Source organism: Amia ocellicauda, chromosome 7 (assembly GCF_036373705.1).
Source record: "Amia ocellicauda isolate fAmiCal2 chromosome 7, fAmiCal2.hap1, whole genome shotgun sequence".
Classification (NCBI taxonomy): domain Eukaryota; kingdom Metazoa; phylum Chordata; class Actinopteri; order Amiiformes; family Amiidae; genus Amia; species Amia ocellicauda.
Window position 1 is genome coordinate 27,051,416 of NC_089856.1, and position 22,784 is coordinate 27,074,199.

At 40.3% G+C, this 22,784-nt stretch overlaps 1 pseudogene; it reads left to right on the forward strand.

The window, feature by feature from the left end:
* The first annotated feature begins 1,033 nt into the window (after positions 1-1,033).
* LOC136753852 (E3 SUMO-protein ligase ZBED1-like) lies at positions 1,034-21,687 on the forward strand (annotated as a pseudogene).
* The last annotated feature ends 1,097 nt before the right edge of the window (positions 21,688-22,784 follow it).

The following is a 22,784-nucleotide window of genomic DNA, read 5'->3' on the forward strand; positions in this document are numbered from 1 at the left end:
GAATTAAATTCACTATCTTACATAGGCTACAGCAATGGACTTACTCACCAAGACACAAGCTATTGTTACGCCATGCAAACCAACTAGCTAGCTAGCTCCATTTGAACATAATTTGATAAACAAACTTGGACATTATAAGGGGTAAATCATACATAAGATTATCGCACTTATTATAACAAGTTTGGACAGTAAACTTACCTCGCTAGCGCGGTTAAAATGAACTGAGTAGATTTAAAATGTGTCAGTTTGTGCATGCATGCTCTGCCTCTCGCATTCATTGGCGCTCGGGTTTCACACCGAGCTTTCTCCACTACTACCAGCGGGATGACTGGAACGCCCTCTAACAAAGATGAAACATGATTGGCTCTTAAATTGACAGCGACAGCAAATGTGGTTCAGGCTGCAAGTAAAACTAAGCACAAGAGAGGCGGTTAAATCACGTTCTGTTTGTACTACATGGGTTGTTTTTTCCCTCCTCCGACATAGAGAGTCCCGGAGCGCCGTTCTGGTCTGTTCCGCCCCAATTTAACCCCTGGTTGGCTTGGTTGGGGGTGACGTAGAAGGGTGTTTGGCTTTTAGGTGGGTTAACATACCAGCTGTAGATCTGTGGTATATTAACTGCACTGTACATATTATACACTTAACAGTGTTTTAATTTACTTTGTCAAAGTATTTCCACGCAATTCTCTGAGAGGAAGCCATTAGTCGCGTTCCTTTAGCGCCGCAGATTTCCGCAGATCTGCAGAATTGCACCGATCCCACTGTCGGAGTCGCGCCAGCTCTGTCATTGTCAGCCAATCACAGACAAGAAATTACAAATCCCACCTTCCTGTCAATCTTCATTACAGTTACATAGAGAGCCAATCAACCGTACAGCCTTTAAAATAAAATTATTATTATATTATTATTATTTTAACTATTGTTTAACGAATATTTTAATTTTCGACTATTCGGTCTCATCCATAATAATATATATTAAATAACTAGTAAAATTGTATAAAATGGAAAGAGCGTTACTGTATCTTCTGTAACTATGTTGATTCAGGCTCAATCATACTATGCCTCGGTTCCACTGGCTTATGCGTCCGTGCCGTGCCGGAGTCCCAGAGCTTTTTCTGTAAACCAGGCCGCTGTGGAGTCCGTCCCTGTGATGGAGGAGCTGCGACTGTGGGTTTGGTTTGTGTTTCGTTTTAAAAACAGAGACAGAGATCAACACTGCGAGCGACACAGCCTGACGTGGAGAGGACTTTTGTGTGCGTTTTATTCTTTGTGCTTTACATGATTGTAAACAGCGTAATAAATACACGTTTCTGTTAAGAGATGTTAGGAAGAGCTAAACGTGTAGAGACATTATATGCAGACAAGCATTACGTTACTGTAAGAAAACTTTTCCATGTGCAACAATACTACTAAATAGCAAATATGTTTTGTTATTATTGTTGTCATCATTTGTGCTAGTATATATATGTATTTTAAACGGCACAGCGTGACTCCCTTAACTTATTACCCTTTCTGCAGATTAAAATCAAACAATACATTTTGCCGAATTATTTATAATTTACTTATCAGACGTCCTTAACCATGTAAATTACAGTTGAAACAAAATACACACGTTTCACGATTAATCATCCAGATACAATATACAATGGATGTATGGACGCCTTTATTAAACCAGTCCTTAATGTTTTAGAGGGCAACCCAGATGTGCTGTATGTTTTTATTCATTAATTTAACTTGTAAATGGGCACGTTAACTAATCGTGTTCGCCTTCATACTGATTGTCTCTGCGGATTGTCCTGCACACCATTCACGAACGACAGCCTGAAACACCATCCAGTTGTTCATATAATATTAATAAAATTGGCTGCTACGATCCGATTATTATCCTTCGGTTTATTTTTAACTCGTCAGGACACTGCACCGGTCCTGTGAAATCCACGTTTTTAATGCACTCGGATATTAACTGTAAGCAGTCATTGTTTCTGTACGTGGATTTCACTCCATGCTGCTAATAAAACTGCAATTTCTTCGTGATCGCACACAGCACTTGAGATTATATCTTCCGACACAATGTCTCTGATCTCTTCCCCGTGTCTACAAGTCCAGCACACACCTCCGCTGTTGAAAGCGAATCATTTCCTCAGTCGGTGACGGAGGCTTACAGCCACGTCTGACACCAGATATTCAACTGTCCACAAAACACGGACCCGTCCGGACGCGTCCGCCAGTGGAAACGGGGCAGTAGATGGAGTAAGAAAAGGTCCATGCATAGAGAGATTCCAATGTAAATGGCCAAATAAAATTGTTAAAACTTACATGCAAACAAGTTTTAAACTATATTCATCCTTGGTAAACGTTAGGGTTTTAAAAAATAAATAAATGGTAATATTAAATATGAACGTGTGGGACATGCGGGGAGTGGGGGGGATAGCTGCAGGCTGTGACCCAAATGTTTCTGGGGTGGCGCCACACAGAACCACTGCCCTAAACCACCTGTTCAACAAAACTTTGACTTAAGCAAGGTAATTGTTTTTTATTCAATGCCAATGTAATTAAATTACGTCTACTCCACATAACAAACAGCATTAACAACAAAAGTACCACCATTCAAAGTGACAAAACAATTTAATTTCTTGTCTTGCAGTATATTGGCAGTTGGTATGAGGTTGAGAGACTAACCAGCTATTTTTGAAAAGGGAAAGTGTAACAAAGCCACTTACTCTGCAGAGTGATAAGAGTGTCAGGGTTGTGAATGAAGAAATACTGTAAGTGTTCACCATTATTCATCTTTCTTTAAAATGCAAATCTGAAATTAACGATAGTGGTCGGACTTAACCAAATGTAGGTATATAGCCTATTTATGTATGTGTGTATTATACCTGAGAAACATGAGTAAATATTGCTGGACGCGTTAAAATAAAGTAATGCAGATGGATAGGCATACAGATTACATTACAGTGCTTTGGAGATGGATATGCAGATAAGCAGCCCAATGAAAAGGAATAGTGTTACTAGAAATATACACCTTTTCCACATTTATTTGTATGTATCTCATTAATAGGTCTGATGGTAAACTGAGTGACATTGTGGGAACTGCGAAAGTGAAGAATGCAGCAGAACCAGCCAAACTGGCAGTGATCTTCTTTCAATGAAACTCTACCTCAGTGCCCAACTCACCTGGTATGGCAATGCTAGATTTGATTAAGTGTTTACACACATGTCCTAGTTTACAATTTAGCACAGTAAACGTCTTTGAAGTCGGCGAGACTAATTGCAGCAGCACAGTACAACTAGAAATAGTGAGCCGATTTCGTTTTCCAAAAATATAGAACAAAAAGGCTAGATTAATACAGAACCATTTTGCCCTAAAATTAATACATTCTCTTTCAAAAATTATATTTCAGTGGTTGGTTTACTTATTTGTAAGTATGCTGGGGTTGTTCTCTTATCGATTCATGAATTCCTCATTCAAACATTTATAATCCATCTCTCAACATGTTACTTTTGCCAACTCTTTTGCCCTTCAAATATTTAATATTAATTTTGCCTGATCATGTACCTTTATTGGGACAGCTTACAATGTAAATATTCAATTTGCTCTGAAAAGTATAACCTTAAATATCAACAAAAATGTATATGATACTATGCATATATTAATAACACAATGTGGTTGGTAGCTCTAAAATACTGTATTTGTTTATAAGGGGGTGACTCTGGTTAATAATATATCCTGAGGCCTTGCAGGCTGGTATGTAATGGTGTCGATCTGCCTGGCAGGCTGGTACATAGTGTTGTAGATTTGCCTGGCAGGCTGGTATATAGTGGTGTATATGTACTTGGCAGGCTGGTATATAGTGGTGTAGAGCTGCCTGGAAGGCTGGTATGTAGAGCTGGTTAGATGTGCCTGGCAGGCTAATATATAATGGTGTTGAATGTGCCTGGCAGGCTGGTATTGTCATTGAATTGTAATTGCTTCACCCTTCCTCAACTTCATGTCCTATTATTCAATTAACATTCCACAACACCATGTGCACTTATTTGTCCTGTCTTCTTCCCGTTTCGTTCAGCATCTCCACCACTGGTATCCTGCTTCCCTCTCCACTGCTTATACAGTGAGGGAAAAAAGTATTTGATCCCTTGCTGATTTTGTACGTTTGCCCACTAACAAAGAAATGATCAGTCTATAATTTTAATGGTAGGTGTATTTTAACAGTGAGAGACAGAATAACAACACAAAAATCCAGAAAAACACATTTCAAAAAAGTTATACATTGATTTGCATGTTAATGAGGGAAATAAGTATTTGACCCCTTCGACTTAGTACTTGCTGGCAAAAACCTTGTTGGCAATCACAGAGGTCAGACATTTCTTGTAGTTGGCCACCAGGTTTGCTCACATCTCAGGAGGGATTTTGTCCCACTCCTCTTTGCAGATCCTCTCCAAGTTATTAAGGTTTCGAGGCTGACGTTTGGCAACTCGAACCTTCAGCTCCCTCCACAGATTTTCTATGTGATTAAGGTCCGGAGACTGGCTAGGCCACTCCAGGACCTTAATGTTCTTCATCTTGAGCGACTCCTTTGTTGCCTTGGCTGTGTGTTTTGGGTCATTGTCATGCTGGAATACCCATCCACGACCCATTTTCAATGCCCTGGCTGAGGGAAGGAGGTTCTCACCCAAGATTTGACGGTACATGGCCCCGTCCATCGTCCCTTTGATGCGGTGCAGTTGTCCTGTCCCCTTAGCAGAAAAACACCCCCAAAGCATAATGTTTCCACCTCCATGTTTGACGGTGGGGATGGTGTTCTTGGGGTCATTCCTCCTCCTCCAAACATGGCGAGTTGAGTTGATGCCAAAGAGCTCGATTTTGGTCTCATCTGACCACAACACTTTCACACAGTTCTCCTCTGAATCATTCAGATGTTCATTGGCAAACTTCAGACGGGCCTGTACATGTGCTTTCTTGAGCAGGGGGACCTTGCGGGCGCTGCAGGATTTCAGTCCTTCACGGCGTAGTGCGTTACCAATTGTTTTCTTGGTGACTATGGTCCCAGCTGCCTTGAGATCATTAACAAGATCCTCCCGTGTAGTTCTGGGCTGATTCCTCACCGTTCTCATGATCACTGAAACTCCACGATGTGAGATCTTGCATGGAGCCCCAGACCGATGGAGACTGACAGTAATTTTGTGTTTCTTCCATTTGCGAATAATCGCACCAACTGTTGTCACCTTCTCACCAAGCTGCTTGGCGATGGTCTTGTAGCCCATTCCAGCCTTGTGTAGGTCTACAATCTTGTCCCTGACATCCTTGGACAGCTCTTTGGTCTTGGCCTTGGTGGAGAGTTTGGAATCTGACTGATTGATTGCTTCTGTGGACAGGTGTTTTTTATACAGGTAACGAGCTGAGATTAGGAGCACTCCCTTTAAGAGAGTGCTCCTAACCTCAGCTCGTTACCTGTATAAAAGACACCTGGGAGCCAGAACTCTTGCTGATTGATAGGGGATCAAATACTTATTTCCCTCATTAACATGCAAATCAATGTATAACTTTTTTGAAATACGTTTTTCTGGATTTTTTTGTTGTTATTCTGTCTCTCACTGTTAAAATACACCTACCATTAAAATTATAGACTGATCATTTCTTGGTCAGTGGGCAAACTTACAAAATCAGCAGGGGATCAAATACTTTTTTCCCTCACTGTAAACCCCTCAGTGACTTCCATTCAATGCTCAGTCTTGTCTATCTCACCATAGCATTTCCAAGTACTACTTGTTATCCCTATCACCTTTTGACTTGTGTTTCCCCGATCATCGACCCTTTGCCTGCTTCACAGACCATCGCCTCTTGGATTGCCCTCTCAGTGTTGTTTGACAGATCATCAACCCTTTGCCTGCCTCATCAGCTACGACTCATGGATTTCCTCGGACACTGCTGTTTGCCGGCTTGAACCCCTGCCTGTTTCCAGGTTTGTTTACATCCGCACTTGGGTTCCTCTTTCCTGTCAGTCTACCCGTGACAGGTATATAGTGGTGGTTAGATGTGCCTGGCAGGCTGGCATATAATGGTAGGTAAATGTGACCTATTTTGAGATATCTGTGACTTACTTTTGTCCAAAAGATCGTTTCCTCAGAAATGCCTCCCAAAAAATGAAGTACACTTCAATGAATGGTATGTATAAAATTAAATTGTATAATTGAAATCTATGAAGTTAAATCACATTTAAAATGTAAATGTAAAGCAGTTATTTTTTTTGTTTATTTAGTGAGCCTTTTTCACAGGATGAGACTAGTACGTCACTGCCAGGGAATCAAACACCAGAACGTCCAGTGTTTGTTGAAGTTGAGTCTTCTTCCTTTATCTTTTAATAAGAGAACGAAGAGGTAATTAAATCAAATTGAACAATTAATGTTATATTGGATCTAATTTTGTGATGTTTAAAGTATTTTTGATGTCAATATCTCAATACAGTGAACTGTAATGTGAAACATTAGTCATGGTTAACTGAAAGACAAGTTGTGGAATAATTGGTTTATGGCCATTTTGTATGTTTTTATTCTTGTATATTCCCCTCCAAAAGATAGTTACAACAGATGAGATAAGGTGAAGAATAGGGCCACCAGAGAGTGTCCACCAATTCCCTGGAGGCATACCTCAGAGTAGAAAATAAAAAGGGAGAACTTAAGAAAAATATAGAAGAGCAAGTCGGCATTAGTCCTGGCCCAACAACCACAATAACCTCTCTCGGCTCCAAACGGTAAACTAGCAAATGTTCACAACAATGTTTGAAAATATTACTATATTTTGTTAAGTAGTACTATAACATGATGCTATATAATTTATATAAGAATTAAATCCATAAGTTTGGATAAATATGAGATATAAAATACAAAGTTATCTATACTATATTGAGGTCTGTTCTAATGTAAATGCACATTTTGCAGTATTTATCACGAAAGACTCCACTGAATAAGTTTGTATAAAAATGTAAAGGCATACTTGATTATGATATGATTTGTTATATTACCAGTATTCTCATTCTGTCTTTATGGGAAGCCTATGATTTAGGTCAGGGGATTGGCAAGTTGGTGGTCAATATGATTCCTTTTGAAGAGATTGTCGTATTGGCATGCCCAATCAGAAAGAAGGAGGCTGCCATTGGAAAGCTTCATGACTTTAAGTATGTTTATTTATTAAAGCGTGTAACACATGAAATGCATAAAAATATATTGTTTTGAGAATACCCTTTGTTGGGGTAAAATTGCGATGTGCTGATGTGTGGCATCTGAAGCAGGAAATCTTTGTGTTTGTAAGTATATCACTGTTCTTGTTTATCTTTATGTCTCAAGACTGTTATGATTAGAATTGAATAAGCAGTACCTGAGAATCGGTGGGAATGATTAATGGTAATACGAGATAGGATTTTTGCACATGTAGTGAAGACAAAAGCCTGATTTACGGCTAAAGAAAGAAAAATAAGACTGTAAGAGTAAATGAAAGACTAGAAGTTAAGTGTATCTCTCATAGTACACTGCATCTGTTAAACAATATGACTTAGAAAATAAATAATCTATGTATAGGACACAAACAAATCATTAAAAACTATATGTAATATACACTCACCTAAAGGATTATTAGGAACACCATACTAATACTGTGTTTGACCCCCTTTCGCCTTCAGAACTGCCTTAATTCTACGTGGCATTGATTCAACAAGGTGCTGAAAGCATTCTTTAGAAATGTTGGCCCATATTGATAGGATAGCATCTTGCAGTTGATGGAGATTTGTGGGATGCACATCCAGGGCACGAAGCTCCCGTTCCACCACATCCCAAAGATGCTCTATTGGGTTGAGATCTGGTGACTGTGGGGGCCAGTTTAGTACAGTGAACTCATTGTCATGTTCAAGAAACCAATTTGAAATGATTCGACCTTTGTGACATGGTGCATTATCCTGCTGGAAGTAGCCATCAGAGGATGGGTACATGGTGGTCATAAAGGGATGGACATGGTCAGAAACAGGTAGGCCGTGGCATTTAAACGATGCCCAATTGGCACTAAGGGGCCTAAAGTGTGCCAAGAAAACATCCCCCACACCATTATACCACCACCACCAACCTGCACAGTGGTAACAAGGCATGATGGATCCATGTTCTCATTCTGTTTACGCCAAATTCTGACTCTACCATCTGAATGTCTCAACAGAAATCGAGACTCATCAGACCAGGCAACATTTTTCCAGTCTTCAACTGTCCAATTTTGGTGAGCTTGTGCAAATTGTAGCCTCTTTTTCCTATTTGTAGTGGAGATGAGTGGTACCCGGTGGGGTCTTCTGCTGTTGTAGCCCATCCGCCTCAAGGTTGTACGTGTTGTGGCTTCACAAATGCTTTGCTGCATACCTCGGTTGTAACGAGTGGTTATTTCAGTCAAAGTTGCTCCTCTATCAGCTTGAATCAGTCGGCCCATTCTCCTCTGACCTCTAGCATCAACAAGGCATTTTCGCCCACAGGACTGCCGCATACTGGATGTTTTTCCCTTTTCACACCATTCTTTGTAAACCCTAGAAATGGTTGTGCGTGAAAATCCCAGTAACTGAGCAGATTGTGAAATACTCAGACCGGCCCGTCTGGCACCAACAACCATGCCACGCTCAAAATTGCTTAAATCACCTTTCTTTCCCATTCAGACATTCAGTTTGGAGTTCAGGAGATTGTCTTGACCAGGACCACACCCCTAAATGCATTGAAGCAACTGCCATGTGATTGGTTGGTTAGATAATTGCATTAATGAGAAATTGAACAGGTGTTCCTAATAATCCTTTAGGTGAGTGTACAGTGGTACTGTCTTGTATCTGTATTTCGTGTGCAAGCTCCTAGGATCTGTAGGTGGCCACTACAGCTCCTGTAAAAGGGCAAGGGAAAGTAGAAATTACGAAAGTTAGACAATGATGGGGTGCCACAGTGGAATATGAATTAAGAAATAAGAAACTAAAGCTAGCTAACTTAAAAGATTAATTACAAAAAGAAAATAGCAAAATACAATCTAGTCTAAGCTGAATACCCTGAAGACAAATTAAAAAAGAAGTCTTCAGTATTAGTGAAAGTCCTCAAGATACTGTGGGAAATTAATAGATAATAATAAATAAGGGTAGTTTGTGACACTGCAGGTCAACAAAACATGCCCAACAAAACTGGTATCCGAATTTACTTTGGATATAAATCAGTATGTGTTTATTTCTATGTTTGCGAAAAGTAAATGTATTTTGAATGTATTTGTTTGTATTGCATGGTCCAGAATAAGACTAAGAGAGTCTTAAATAAGGAATCCTAAGTATAGTGTTAGTGCCCATACAGGCTCTTTGTTGAAGCAGTAATTGACTGGACACATTTTGTGAACACCTACTTTCCTGAAGTACCTGAAAATCATTATTGAAATCAATGAAAAGGCTTCTTTTCCCAAGTTTAATTAATTAATTGACTAAATTAATGGTGTGATATATGTATACACAGGAAAAGTAAAAAAAAAGTACACCAGTTAGGATGCGGTGCCAATGGAGTTTAAGATTGAAATGGCTTGAGAAGTTGGAGAAAGGAAAATAAGGAATTTACTTGGTGTAAATGAATGAATTTTTCATACAAATAATTGACTGAGACAGTAATAGTACGATTAAAGTTACAAAACTGTCTGACAGTACTGTCTGACTAGTATCAAGCAAACAGAAGAAATATGCACCCCCCAAAAAAGGAGAGGGGGAGCAGGGGCAGAGACATTGTCTGTGGGATCAGCCCCACTCGCCTGCCAGACAAGCAGCCTCTGAGAGAGAGAGAGAGAGAGAGAGAGAGAGAGAGAGAGAGTAATGGTTGCATTAATAATGATAATAACACTGATGCTGATACGGACAAATAAGGGAAATACTAGATTAAAAAAATGCCTTAAAAAACTATTGAAAATTATATTGGGAATCGTTCCTAATAATACTATGAAAATAATTACAAATATATGGTTATGAGAGTTTGTTAAAAAATAAAAATAATTGATAAATGATGGATTAATTACTGCAATTAATCTAATAATTATCAACTATATTGTCTAAAGAGTTGGTATAATGATTCTTATAATGTTAAATTGATCTCAGATAAATTAGATGTGAAAAAGGACAGAGATGAGCACTTTGCTTTGAAAAACTCCACACACACCAAAAAAAAAAAAACAGTATTTACATTGATAAGTAAGTAAATTGATTTAGTAAGTGCAGGACATATGATTCAGCTGACAACAACTGAGTACTATACCGAAATAATAATCTTATGTAGGAAGCACAAATTAAGAAATTGTTCTTATATTGCAAAGCTTGCAAACTGTGCAGATGTCAAATATTGTATTACATGTTTTAAAAATAGTTTATATATATATATATATATATATATATATATATATATATATTCTACTTTCAACCAATCTACCTAACAGGGGCCCATTTTCTGTGCCCAAGTGGAGGTCATAAGGTGTACTAGATAAGGTTAAACTGCAGGCTCCCAGGGAAAGAATCTTACATGGTAGAGGAATAGCCCTATTGTGTACCTTAGAATGTTTTATGATTTGGGAGAGGGCAAAAGGAGGGGTGGAGGATGTGTGAAGCAGTCCTTTTAAAAATTCTCAAAAAGCAGGTTTTACAGTAATCGTTCAGCAATATTGTGAACTTGCCACATTTGTCAAGCTCATAATCCTGGGAAAGGAGCTGAAATCGCAAAATCATGCCTTTGTTCATATGCAAATAGATTGTGTTAAAATGCCTAAATATTGTGGTTATGAATATATACTTGTAATAATGTAAATGTTTTCTAAAATGGGTTGAAGCCTATCCCTGTATGAAGGCTGATGCAGTACAGTAGCAAAAATACTGTTATGGGGTGCTAAAGAATAAACTGGCTAAAATGTCCACATGGCCTTCCTATAGTTCTAATGACAATGAGACTGTCAGCAAAGAAAAAAAAAAAGAAAATAAGCTTTTTCTCCGCATTAGATTATTATGGGATGATTTATGAGACTATGTCACTCCTCAATTGTCTGTAAGGAAGATGCTATTTTGTTTATTTTTTCGGAGCAGTGGCCCACAAGGAGCAACAGGACGCACGAGTCCACAAATACCGGGTGATGTGCTAGTAATAGGGATGCTCATAATTAACCGTGCAACCATTAACCGACAACACGAATGTTTACCGGTTAATACTATCGGTTATACAGTTAAAAATATATCAGTCAACTCAAGGGGGGCGTGTGGACACGTACAATCAACCACATGTGCCTACAGACAAATTTCGCTGAGTCTGAGCAAAATTAAGCGAGCAAAAAGAAGTACTGTGTGGGACCATTTTGACCTTAAGGACGACGAGGTTATTTGTAGGAAATGCAATGCAGTATTGAAATACAGCAGTAGTACAAGCACAATGCAATACCACTTTCGAAGCAACATCCAGCATCGGGTGATGGAGTACAACAAACTTTTTCCCTCCATGTTAGCAGGGAGAAGATGCGATGCCTGGCGGTCTGAGGAGATAACTCAGAGAATCTGTTCAATGGTGGAGAAAGACAATTTGCCCATCAGCGTGGTCTGTGGCAAGGGTTTTCAGGAGCTACTGGGCTATATCGAGCCTAATTACCAAATCCCATCAAGATGGCCTATTACCCGTGGAATTGAAGACCATTTTGCAGAGAAAAAAAAAAAGAGCTTAAAATGCAACTTGCTAGCACTAAGTTCGTGGCTCTTACAACCGACTGCTGGACGGCGCTCACAACGAAGCGTTACATAACAATTACACGCCACTATATTGATGACGACTGGCAGGTTAAATCTGCCATCCTACTAACACAGAGTATACAGCTGACAACCTCACAGCTAAACTAATTAATGCGGTGGAGACTTGGGGACTTACTGGGAAAGTGTCTGCATGAGTCCACGACAATGCACGCAACATCGTGGCTGCTAACTTTCCCGGATGGGTGAACTGGGACTCAGTTGCCTGTTTTGCACATACACTGCATCGGGTTATCGTTGCAGCTGGGTAGCTTGTCAGGCACTTCAACCACAACACCGCTGCATGCAAGGCACTGGAGGCCAAACAAGAACAAATTAAACTTCAGAAACACCAGCTCATCCAGTCATGCAAAACTAGATGGAACTCGGTGTGCGACATGTTCGGAAGACTTCTTGAACAATGGTGAGCAGTTACAGCTCTTCTGCCCAACCAAACAGTAACAAAGCTGCAAGAAGCCAGAACCCTCAAAATCCTAGACGAATACTGGCAGATAATGGAGGAGATTGCACCTGTGCTGGAGATTTTAAAATTTGCGATCAACGTCATGTCCACAGAAAAGGATGTGTCAGTTTCCATCATTTACCCCATCACTTTCAGGCTCCTAAACACACACCTGATGGGAGCTGAGGATGACGGCCGAAGAGTGACAAGAGTTCAAGGTGAATGTTCAGCAGTCCTTGAGTGGCCGCATGTGGGTATGCCGTTTCATTTATAGGGTTAATATATGCCTAAGTGTATTTTTAAAATAGCCTAGGAACTATTCAAATATTATTATTATTATTAGTAGTAGTTATTATTATTAGCCCTAGCATATTATCCCGTGTATTGTTACTATTAGCCTATTACTATAATTGACATAATAGCCTGTTCTGTTATGAATTAAGAGGGACATTAATTAGGCTATATTGTTTACCACAGGTTGACATGAATTAGTTGGTGGCCAAACCAGTGCTGATCGCCTCTGTCCTGGACCCTCACCATAAACATCTGGTTTTTTCCCCACAAAGGGAGAGAAAATCTGCAAAAGCAAAACCTGGAAATCTGTGCTACCGTGGAAGTGGCCACTGATGATGATGATGATGATGATGATGATGATGATGATGATGATGAGCCTGGCGCTGGTGCTACTAGGGGAGATGAGACAGCTAGCGCTACGGAGGGAGATGATGAGACAGTGGTATCTGCTGCCCAGGCTGGAGTCGGACGCCGCCGCCAAGGCAATGCCATGTTGTTGTTCCTGGGCGACAACTACAGCACCCCTCAACAAGCTAATGACCCAGAGGCAGAGGTGGACACCTATAGGAGAGACAATTCCCCCTCATTGAATACTAATCCTCTTGACTGGTGGAAAGCTAATCAGGCGCGTTTCCCGAGGCTGGACACTCTAGCGAGGCGCTACCTCTGTATTCCTGGGACATCTGAGCGGATATTCTCCGCCATGGGTCTCACAGTTAACAGACTGCGCACCAGACTAACCCCACAACATGTCGACATGTTGCTATTTCTGAATAAAAACCAGTAGACAAGCAGTCCACTATGCTGAGGACTGAGGTAGGCCTGCCCTGTTTATTTTATTTTAAGGTCTGAAAAATGTGACTACAAGTTTCCGTTTTGTTAAACCTGTTGGTTGTTTTTGATAATTAATTAGCCAAGAGCGGAGGAGGTGGAGGAGGTTTTCGATAGCCTACAGCAGGGGATAAAATTAACTTTTTTGGGCACTAGCCACTGTGTCTGGAAAAAACTTACCATCCACTTGGTATTTTTACCAGCCAAAGGGAAACATCACCAGAAATATATAATGGTGTAAAAATGTGTGGTGAACATGTTAAAACATGACATTTATTCAGGTAATTAATCAATCACAATAACAAAAGGTAATCCCACACCTGTATAGACTCTTAGACAGGTGCATATGAGGGAAAAGCTGGACAGAAAAAACATGCTTACACACGGTTTCTATTTGCAAGTGTTAAAAGGTCTTTGACCAAAACATTGCATTCTATTGAATTCTAACACTTGCAAGTAGAGACAGTGTACGGGAGCATCGTTTTCAAATTAATCAATCACATATTAAATAACATGGCAGCTAATAGGGATCTGTATAAAACACCAAACTAACACATGAGAAGGGGTGTATGGTGACACATTGTCACTCTTCATAATCCTCTTCCTCTTCACTGCTACTCCCTTCTCTGGGTTTCTGCCTGTCATTAAAGTATTTTCTTAAGGTCCTTAAAAGTCATTAAAATGAATGTTGTGATTAAAAGTCACTGTTTATAAGCTACAATGTAAAAGTCTGTTTCTCTCTCTCATCTGCCATCTGACCACTGCTCTTGCAGCAGCACATAACCTGACACCTGCTGAAATACAAGATGTATAAGACCTATCTAGCTCATTTATACAGTCTACTTGACTAAACAATTGGCTTTTCCTCTGCACACCATACTCAGACTCCGCTCTGCGCTCGAGTTCCAGCGAATACAGAATAAACAGCAATAGCTGGCTGTGTGTGTATTCATGTGTGTGTTGCTCCTCTTTCCTTTTCTGTCATTGCTAGTTTCGCAGAAGGGTGTTTGGCTTTTAGGTGGGTTAACATACCAACTGTAGATTTGTGGTAGTTTAATTGCACTGCACATATTATACACGTATGTGCTCTGTAAGGAAGCCATGGGGCCCATTGTAGCGCAGATTTCCACAGACCTGCAGAATTCCACCGATTGTACGTATATGGACTTTGTTAATGCAGCAATAATAATTCGAAGACACTTTGATCCAAATCAACTAAGATACCAACACTACAACGTCAACAAATGAATTCGTATTTTGAAACATATCGACCAATACACTAGGAGAAATTAAAACAAGATGAGTTCCCATACACTTGTTGGCTACCCACCAAAGTGGCTGGTAAGATTGACAGTTTTACCCACCACTGGCTAAATCTACCCGCATTTGGTGGGTGGCGGGTGCTAATTTTATTCCCTGGCCTACAGACAGCGCTCTTGGCGCTCTCGGATTCGATGCGTTTTCGTTTTGTTAATCTGTTTTTCTTCTGTTGTTGTTTATACTGCCATTTAAAAATCAACCCCTTATGAAAAAATAAAACATTTGTTTTTAAATGGGTCACAGACACTCATCCATTCTATATTTTAAACTTGTCGGTTAACGGTTAATGGTCGTTAATGAGCGTCGGTTATCAGTCAGAAAAAAAAAAAATCAAAATGAGCATCCCTAGCTAGTAACCTCTCCCCTTTTGCATATTGACACCACAGACACTAACACTTACAATGATAAAATACAACTGAGGATTCAACAGCAATGACAAGGCCACCTGACGAGAGAGAACACCAATCTCCAACTGTCCTACCAGTTTACTAACAGGGAGAATTGGGAGAATTCCCGGTGGGCCGCTCTGCCTGTTCATAAATTGGGTCGGCAGATTCGCCTGCTTTCTCTTTTTTTCACATACACAAAAAAACGTGTATCTGTTAAGTTACTGTGTGACTGATAACTAAGCTAATTACACTAGATTTGAATTTAAATCAGCTCATGATCAGACCGTGCATTAAAAAGTGATGTTTTCTGTTGTCAGAGTGCGCATGCTCTCTCTCACTCTCTCAAACACAAGTGCATGGACCCAGGTCATTGCCATGGAGATATAAACAAACCGAAACCATTATTTAATGCTGTGGAGTGAGTTAGAGAGAGTGAGCTAATTGCGGGAAGGATAAAATGGATGGTAAAAAGATGCCAGGAGGAGCTGAAAAAGCCAGGTTAAAAAAACAGGCATTGGAGGATGACGCAGCCATATGTGACAAACTGACAGATATTTTAAGACGACAAACAAGCACACAGGAACTGGCGACCTAAGGTACAGTGACTATAGTACATTTACAGTGCATCCGGAAAGTATTCATTTTTTTTAACAAAAAAAGTACACAAGTATTTGCAGCCTTTGCTCAATACTTTGTTGAAGCACCTTTGGCACCAATTACAGCCTCAAGTCTTTTTGAGTATGATGCTACAAGCTTGGCACACCTATTTTTGGGCAGTTTCTCCCATTCTTCTTTGCAGGACCTCTCAAGCTCCATCAGGTTGGATGGGGAATGTCGGTGCACAGCCATTTTCAGATCTCTCCAGAGATGTTCAATCGGGTTAAAGTCTGGTCTCTGGCTGGGCCACTCAAGGACATTCACAGAGTTGTCATGTAGCCACTCCTTTGTTATCTTGGCTGTGTGCTTAGGGTCGTTGTCCTGTTGGAAGATGAACCTTCGCCCCAGTCTGAGGTCCAGAGCGCTCTGGAGCAGGTTTTTATCAAGGAGGTCTCTGTACATTACTGCATTCATCTTTCCCTCGATCCTGACTAGTCTCCCAGTTCCTGCCGCTGAAAAACATCCCCACAGCATGATGCTGCCACCACCATGCTTCACTGTAGGGATGGTATTGGCCAGGTGATGAGCGGTGCCTGGTTTCTTCCAGACATGACACTTGCCATTCAGGCCAAAGAGTTCAATCTTTGTTTCATCAGAACAAAGAAATTTGTTTCTCATGGTCTGAGAGTCCTTCAGGTGCCTTTTGGCAAACTCCAGGCGGGCTGTCATGTGCCTTTTACTGAGGAGTGGCTTCCGTCTGGCCACTCTACCATACAGGCCTGATTGGTAGAGTGCTGCAGAGATGGTTGTTCTTCTGGAAGGTTCTCCTCTCTCCACAGAGACACGCTGGATCTCTGTCAGAGTGACCATCGGGTTCTTGGTCACCTCCCTGACTAAGGCCCTTCTCCCCGATCGCTCAGTTTGGCCGGGCGGCCAGCTCTAGGAAGAGTCCTGGTGGTTCCAAAATTCTTCCATTTACAGATGATGGAGGCCATTGTGCTCATTGGGACCTTCAATGCTGCAGAATTTTTTCTGTACCCTTCCCCAGATCTGTGCCTCGATACAATCCTGTCTCGGCGGTCTACTGACAATTCCTTGGACTTCATGGCTTGGTTTGTGCTCTGACATGCACTGTTAATTGTGGGACCTTATATAGACAGGTGTGTGCCTTTCCAAATCATGTCCAATCAACTGAATTTACCACAGGTGGACTCCAATCAAGTTGTAGAAACATCTCAAGAATGATCAGTGGAAACAGGATGCACCTGAGCTCAATTTTGAGTGTCATGGCAAAGGCTGTGAATACTTATGTACATGTGCTTTTTTATTTTTTTATTTTTAATAAATTTGCAAAGATTTCAAACAAACTTCTTTCGTGTTGTCATTATGGGGTATTGTTTGCAGAATTTTGAGGAAAATAATGAATTTAATAAATTTTTGAATAAGGCTGTAACATAACAAAATGTGGAAAAAGTGAAGCACTGTGAATACTTTCTGGATGCACTGTATATTTATGCATTTGGAAAATGCTTTTATCCAAAGTGAATTACATTGAAGGAATTATTTTTTATTTAGTTCAGTTTTTTTTTTTTTTTTTGATTATCTGTTTCAAAAACATTTCTGTGATTTTAGCCTTTTGACTTATTTTAAATGTGATTGTGGTTGTGGACCTTGACATGTTTTTCAGTTACCATCCTCAACAGCCACTAAAACATCACATAGCAAAAACTTATCACAGAAAGGATGGAACCAACCGCAAGTGGTTGACATACAATGAAAAAACTAATTCTCTGTACTGTTCTGTGTGTTTGGCATTTGCACCTGTTGAAGGTGATAATCCTGTTATAAAGGGAGGTATGAATGCATGGAAACATGTTCATCAGAGGATTGAGGAACATGAGAAAAGTAATGCCCAGATAGCAGATGCTTACTTTCTGATGGCTAAAAAGGCAGATGTGAAAACTCTATTGACTGGCAACCAAATGTTTTTACATTATGAACAAGTAAAGAAAAAGCACCAGGTAATGGAGCACATAGTAGATGTCACAAAAGTCACTTGGCAAATGTGGACTTAGTTACAGAGGAGATAAAGCAGAGGCTGCTTATACATTGGAAAACACTGCAGTCAATCATGGCAACTCCCTAGAGTTGATAATACTCTAGAGCAAGTATGATATGTGCCTTCAACAGTACTTGATCACTTGTATTGAACAAAGTAAGAAGCACCATGACACTGGGGCAAAGGGCAGAGGCTCTCGTGACTTTCCTTTCAAAAGACATAATCTTTAAAGTTGTGGATGTCATCAGCCAAATTATAAAGTGCACAATTGCAGATGAGGTTAAACAGGCAGGCATGTTTTCAGTCCAAACAGATACCACCCAAGATATCACCTCAAAAGACCAATGTGCAGTAATTTTGAGATATGTTACAGATGCCATCTATGAGCGATTAGTTGCTGTGGTAGACTGTGAAAAATCAACAGGAAAATATTTCACAGAGATACTCAAACAGACATTACACAAGGTTGGTATTGACATTGGCACATGTGTGGGCAACTCCACTGATGGTGCAGCTAACGTGCAGGGACAGTATCAAGGGTTCTCTGCATTTCTCTCAGAGCAGTCTCCTACAAACATTTATGTCTGGTGTTATTCACATATTCTGAATCTGGTACTGGCAGACACAACAGGCAGTGTTGTAGAAAGTATCTCTCTCTTTTCATTGCTTAATGATGTTCTCAGAATCATATAAGCATATGCAGAACTGGGAAGAGACAAGTGATGACAAACATCACAGAAGACTGTGCCCAATAGGGGAAACCAGGTGGTGGGCTAAGGACCAGGCTCACACTAAGGTCTTTGGGTGTTTTGGTAAGCCTCAGGATGCTCTGTATGTTGACCTGCTGCTGAATCTCGCCTCAATTGAGGAAGATACGAGTATGAAGCCAACAGTGAGGGTCAAAGCAAAGGGATACATTGAAGCCCTTCTAAGGTATGAAACAATCCTCACTGCTCAAACCTTTCTCTGAATTGTTGAGCATACATGCCCCTCTCCAAGTACCTACAGATAAAGGGTATGGATATTCTAGCAGTTCAGCATCTGGTTGAGGGGACAAAGGACAGCCTTAATACATTTATCAGAGACTTTGAGGGAGTGAAAGTAGCAGCTGATGAGTTTATCGGTTGGGCCAATCAAAAGCTGCAAGAGGAGGACAGCATTGAGATAGAAAAAAAAAATGCCAGAGGGTTATCTTCTGAAAGCTCTCCAGGCATCACCAGATGCTGACTTTGAGGTCAATGTACACAATGTCATTCTGGACACTATGGCAGGTAGCATACATAGACGGTTTTCAGGAAATACAGAACTTCTCAGAATTTGCTTGTCTTGACCCTAAAAACTTTGGCAGAATTAAGGCAAATGGGCTCCCTAGCTCAGCTCTCCAATACATCAGCAAATGTCTGCTTAAATTTGATGATAGAGCCACTGTTGGCACATTGCATGCTGAGCTGTCTGGCTTGGTATTCCAGTGGAAGAGACTGAAGAAGTCCCCTCTGGAGGGTTACTTTGTAAGGACAGCTAGTGAGATGCTGGTAGGAGGTGAGGAGGATACAGGTGGGCCATTGTATATGGAACCAGATGTAGAGCTGGAGAACAGGACCTGTTCCTGCTGCAAAAACTGTGCCATTTGTGTTTATCTCATCCTCTCACAGTACAACCTTCTCACTGATGCCTACCATGTAATTGTTTTGGCATACAAGTTTCTGTTGACAATCTCAATCACTCAGATCGCCTGAGAGAAGCTTCTCAACACCTCAATTTGTTAGGAACAGGCTAAGAAGATCAATGTCTCAGGAGCAATTAGAGGCATTCATGCTCATGGGCACATGAAAGGAAATGTCTATAGACAATAAGACAGTTATAAACAAAGTTGCAGAAACCAGTGCACTGCTTAGGCGGTTGTTGATGCTGTATGGCTTTGCCATTTTCAGTTCTGAGTGTAAACCAAAACTTGTAAAGAATGGTAGAAGGCCTTTCTTTCTTTCGAGATGCATATTGATTTTCCATTTAGTTACTGATGACTGGGTATTAGACTCCCGGGCTGAAAATGTGTCCCACTCCGGCCCTGACTTTGTCTGAGAGAAGAGGTACTTTAACAAGTTGTCAATAAAGGTTGTCGTGACACAGTCAATCAGACATTGAAAACAAACAAACATAAAATGGAAGGTACAATGTTTACGACTCTGACAGTATTATAAATAACTACATAGCACTTATAACCCCAAAAAAACGCACTCACACCCGCGGACATTTCAGAGCTTTCAGACAGCACCATTTCCCCAATAGATAATTTTTTCTACCAATTAAATACTGTGTTTCGAAGGGCATTATACCATTTATTTGATTGGGAAGTGTAATAAATATTATTTATATCCCCTGAGTAGTTTAGTAATGAAGAATAACAATTGCTACGTTTAAAAATATTTGATTTGAAGTTATTGTAATTGCAAAGCTGCGTGGGCATTTAAATTAGGGCATTACATTTTTTTACATTTGGATCCTTTTCTCATTTCAACTGAGTTATTTGCACAAGTCTTTTATTTGTAGATTCATATTCATAAGATCTCCTTATGGAATACACTCCAGGTCGGCCATTGAGATCACAGGAAGCCGGTTACTTAGTGCTCCCTAAAATACACAAGAAAAGCGCAGATAGTAGAGCATTCAGTTATAGGGCCCCAAAGCTGTGGAACGATCTTCCAGCCAATGTAAGAGATGCCCCCTCTGTCTTAGCCTTTAAATCACGTCTGAAGACTAATCTGTTTAGTCTGTTTTTCTAGCCCATAGTGCTGCCGGTGTGCCATGGACATGCAATTGCACAACTGTCTTTGGAAATGTACTGCACTGCATGACCAGTATCTGAGCACGACTGCCCTCTTGTCTTCCAGCAACAGCCTCCTCTGAGGGTCCAACGAGGCACCTCGTCCCCCACCATGGAAGTCTGATGAGGCACAACCCATCCCAGAAGCACCTCACCACGGAGGGTCAACGGGGCATCCACAACCAAGGTTTGACGAGCCATCGCAACCCAAAGCTTGTTGATGGTCCAAACCCTCCACCCTCGATGGCCAGCGAGAGGCCTCCTCCAGAAGGAAGAGCACATCCAGCAGCACCGATAAAGAACTTTCTGATCTCCTTGCTGCTGTAATAACTATACTGCCCTGGAGGGGAGGCAACCATTAGGCCTACGCCCTAAGCCCTGGACCCTGAGGGGTTCATTTTCTCCTACATGCGATCCATAGGAGTTTTTTTGTTTTTCTCTCCTCCGTGCCTAAATGGTTTATTTACTTAAATGTTCACTCACTTTATTCTAGATCATGTAAAATGTTTACAGGTCTATATTTGATTTTAATGTATTTATGTTTTTTATTTTGCTATATGTTTGTTGTATGTTTACCAGTCTGTAAAGCGTTCTGTGGCTACCCTGCGAAGGGCGCTATACAAATAAAAATTGATTGATTGATTTCTATTTATGAACCAGTTTGTTTATGTTATTTTAATGGTATTTGGTGTCAAAGAAATGTGTGCATTACAAACATTAGGCGTTTTTGTACATGTTGACGCCCTTATGTGGTTCCAGAATTTTCTAATGTTTCCTTGGTAATCCGGTTGTAAAATAACAACAGCCGCCTTTATTGCAAATGCAACACGCAAATCTTTAAATAGAAGTAATGAAAAGCGCGGTGCAGTCACGTTTATTTTATGTTTACATCTACATGCGTTTTTTGAGCAATAAGAAAGGAGTTCTACTAAACAAATCTACAAATGGAAAGTGTGAAATACTGTCTGGTCTCTGTTTTAGCAGAGCCAGCAGCGCATCCACTATTGCTGAACCTGTTTGAGAGTGAGGGTCACGCAGCTCTGACCCCAGGCACCGCTGACCACACCTCTGAGCCTCTCAGCACCTGCAGCTTTATTTACGCAGTTATATCTGAAGATAAGTAAAGTACCCAAAGTTTGTTATTACTGGAATTTCATTATTTGTATTTTAATTATTATCTAAAAAGGGTAATTAATTTAATGCTGTAATTTTATCAAGAACTTTCCAATAAACTCCAGAATTTGAATTGATCTATTTTAAATATTGCAATTTTACACTGAGTGCTATATATTTTATACAATATTGTATTGTATTGTATTGTATTGACAGATTGTATTGATAAAGAAAAATAAATCGGCCTATAAATCGTAAATTGGCTTTCCCCCCCACCCTAATTATTGTTATCGGTATATCGGTAAAAGATAGAGTTGGCAAAAGTAACACGTTGAGAGTAACCCCGCTCTCATGCTATGTTGCCGTGAACCCCCAGCTCTCATGCTTTTTTCCGGTGGGGGTACAAACACAAATTCTGGGCGGGAAAGTGGTACTTGGGTCGAAAAGTTTGGGAACCCCTGGAATAAGGAATTCCTGAATCGATAACCCCGGCATACTTACAAATAATAAACCAACCACTGTGAAATATAATTTTTGAAAGAGAATGTATTAATTTTAGGGCAACATGGTTCTGTATTTATATAGCATATGTCTATTTTTTTGGAAAATGAAATCAACTCACCATTTCTAGTTGTACTGTGCTGCTGCAGTTAGTTTTGCCGAAGTTTCTAATTTGAAAATGCAGTATTGAGAAGAAAAAAAAAAACAGTCGTACCAGGTAGGCGTGTTGTGGCTGTGGCGTAACGTGTGATTACTACCTGCCAAACAGGCAACACAGCCTGCCGGTCACCGTTAAGGATAATTGACTGAGCGTTTTGCTTACATCGCGTACTTCCTGGCGTTTGTATTTCAATGCGCAAATGCAGAACATGGGCATGGTATTGACCAATGGAAAGGACGTTACTGTGGGCATCAGCCATTGGCATCTGATATTTTGACCCAATCACAAACCGCGACTCTACGACACTCTAGCCAATCCAAAGACTCTCCATCAGCTCTGGAACTCAGCTGATAAAGTACCAGGTGTCAGGTTATGTATGTAATGTATAAGACATTTATGTATAAAAGAAAATGTATGACACATTTATTAATTAAATGCATGATGATT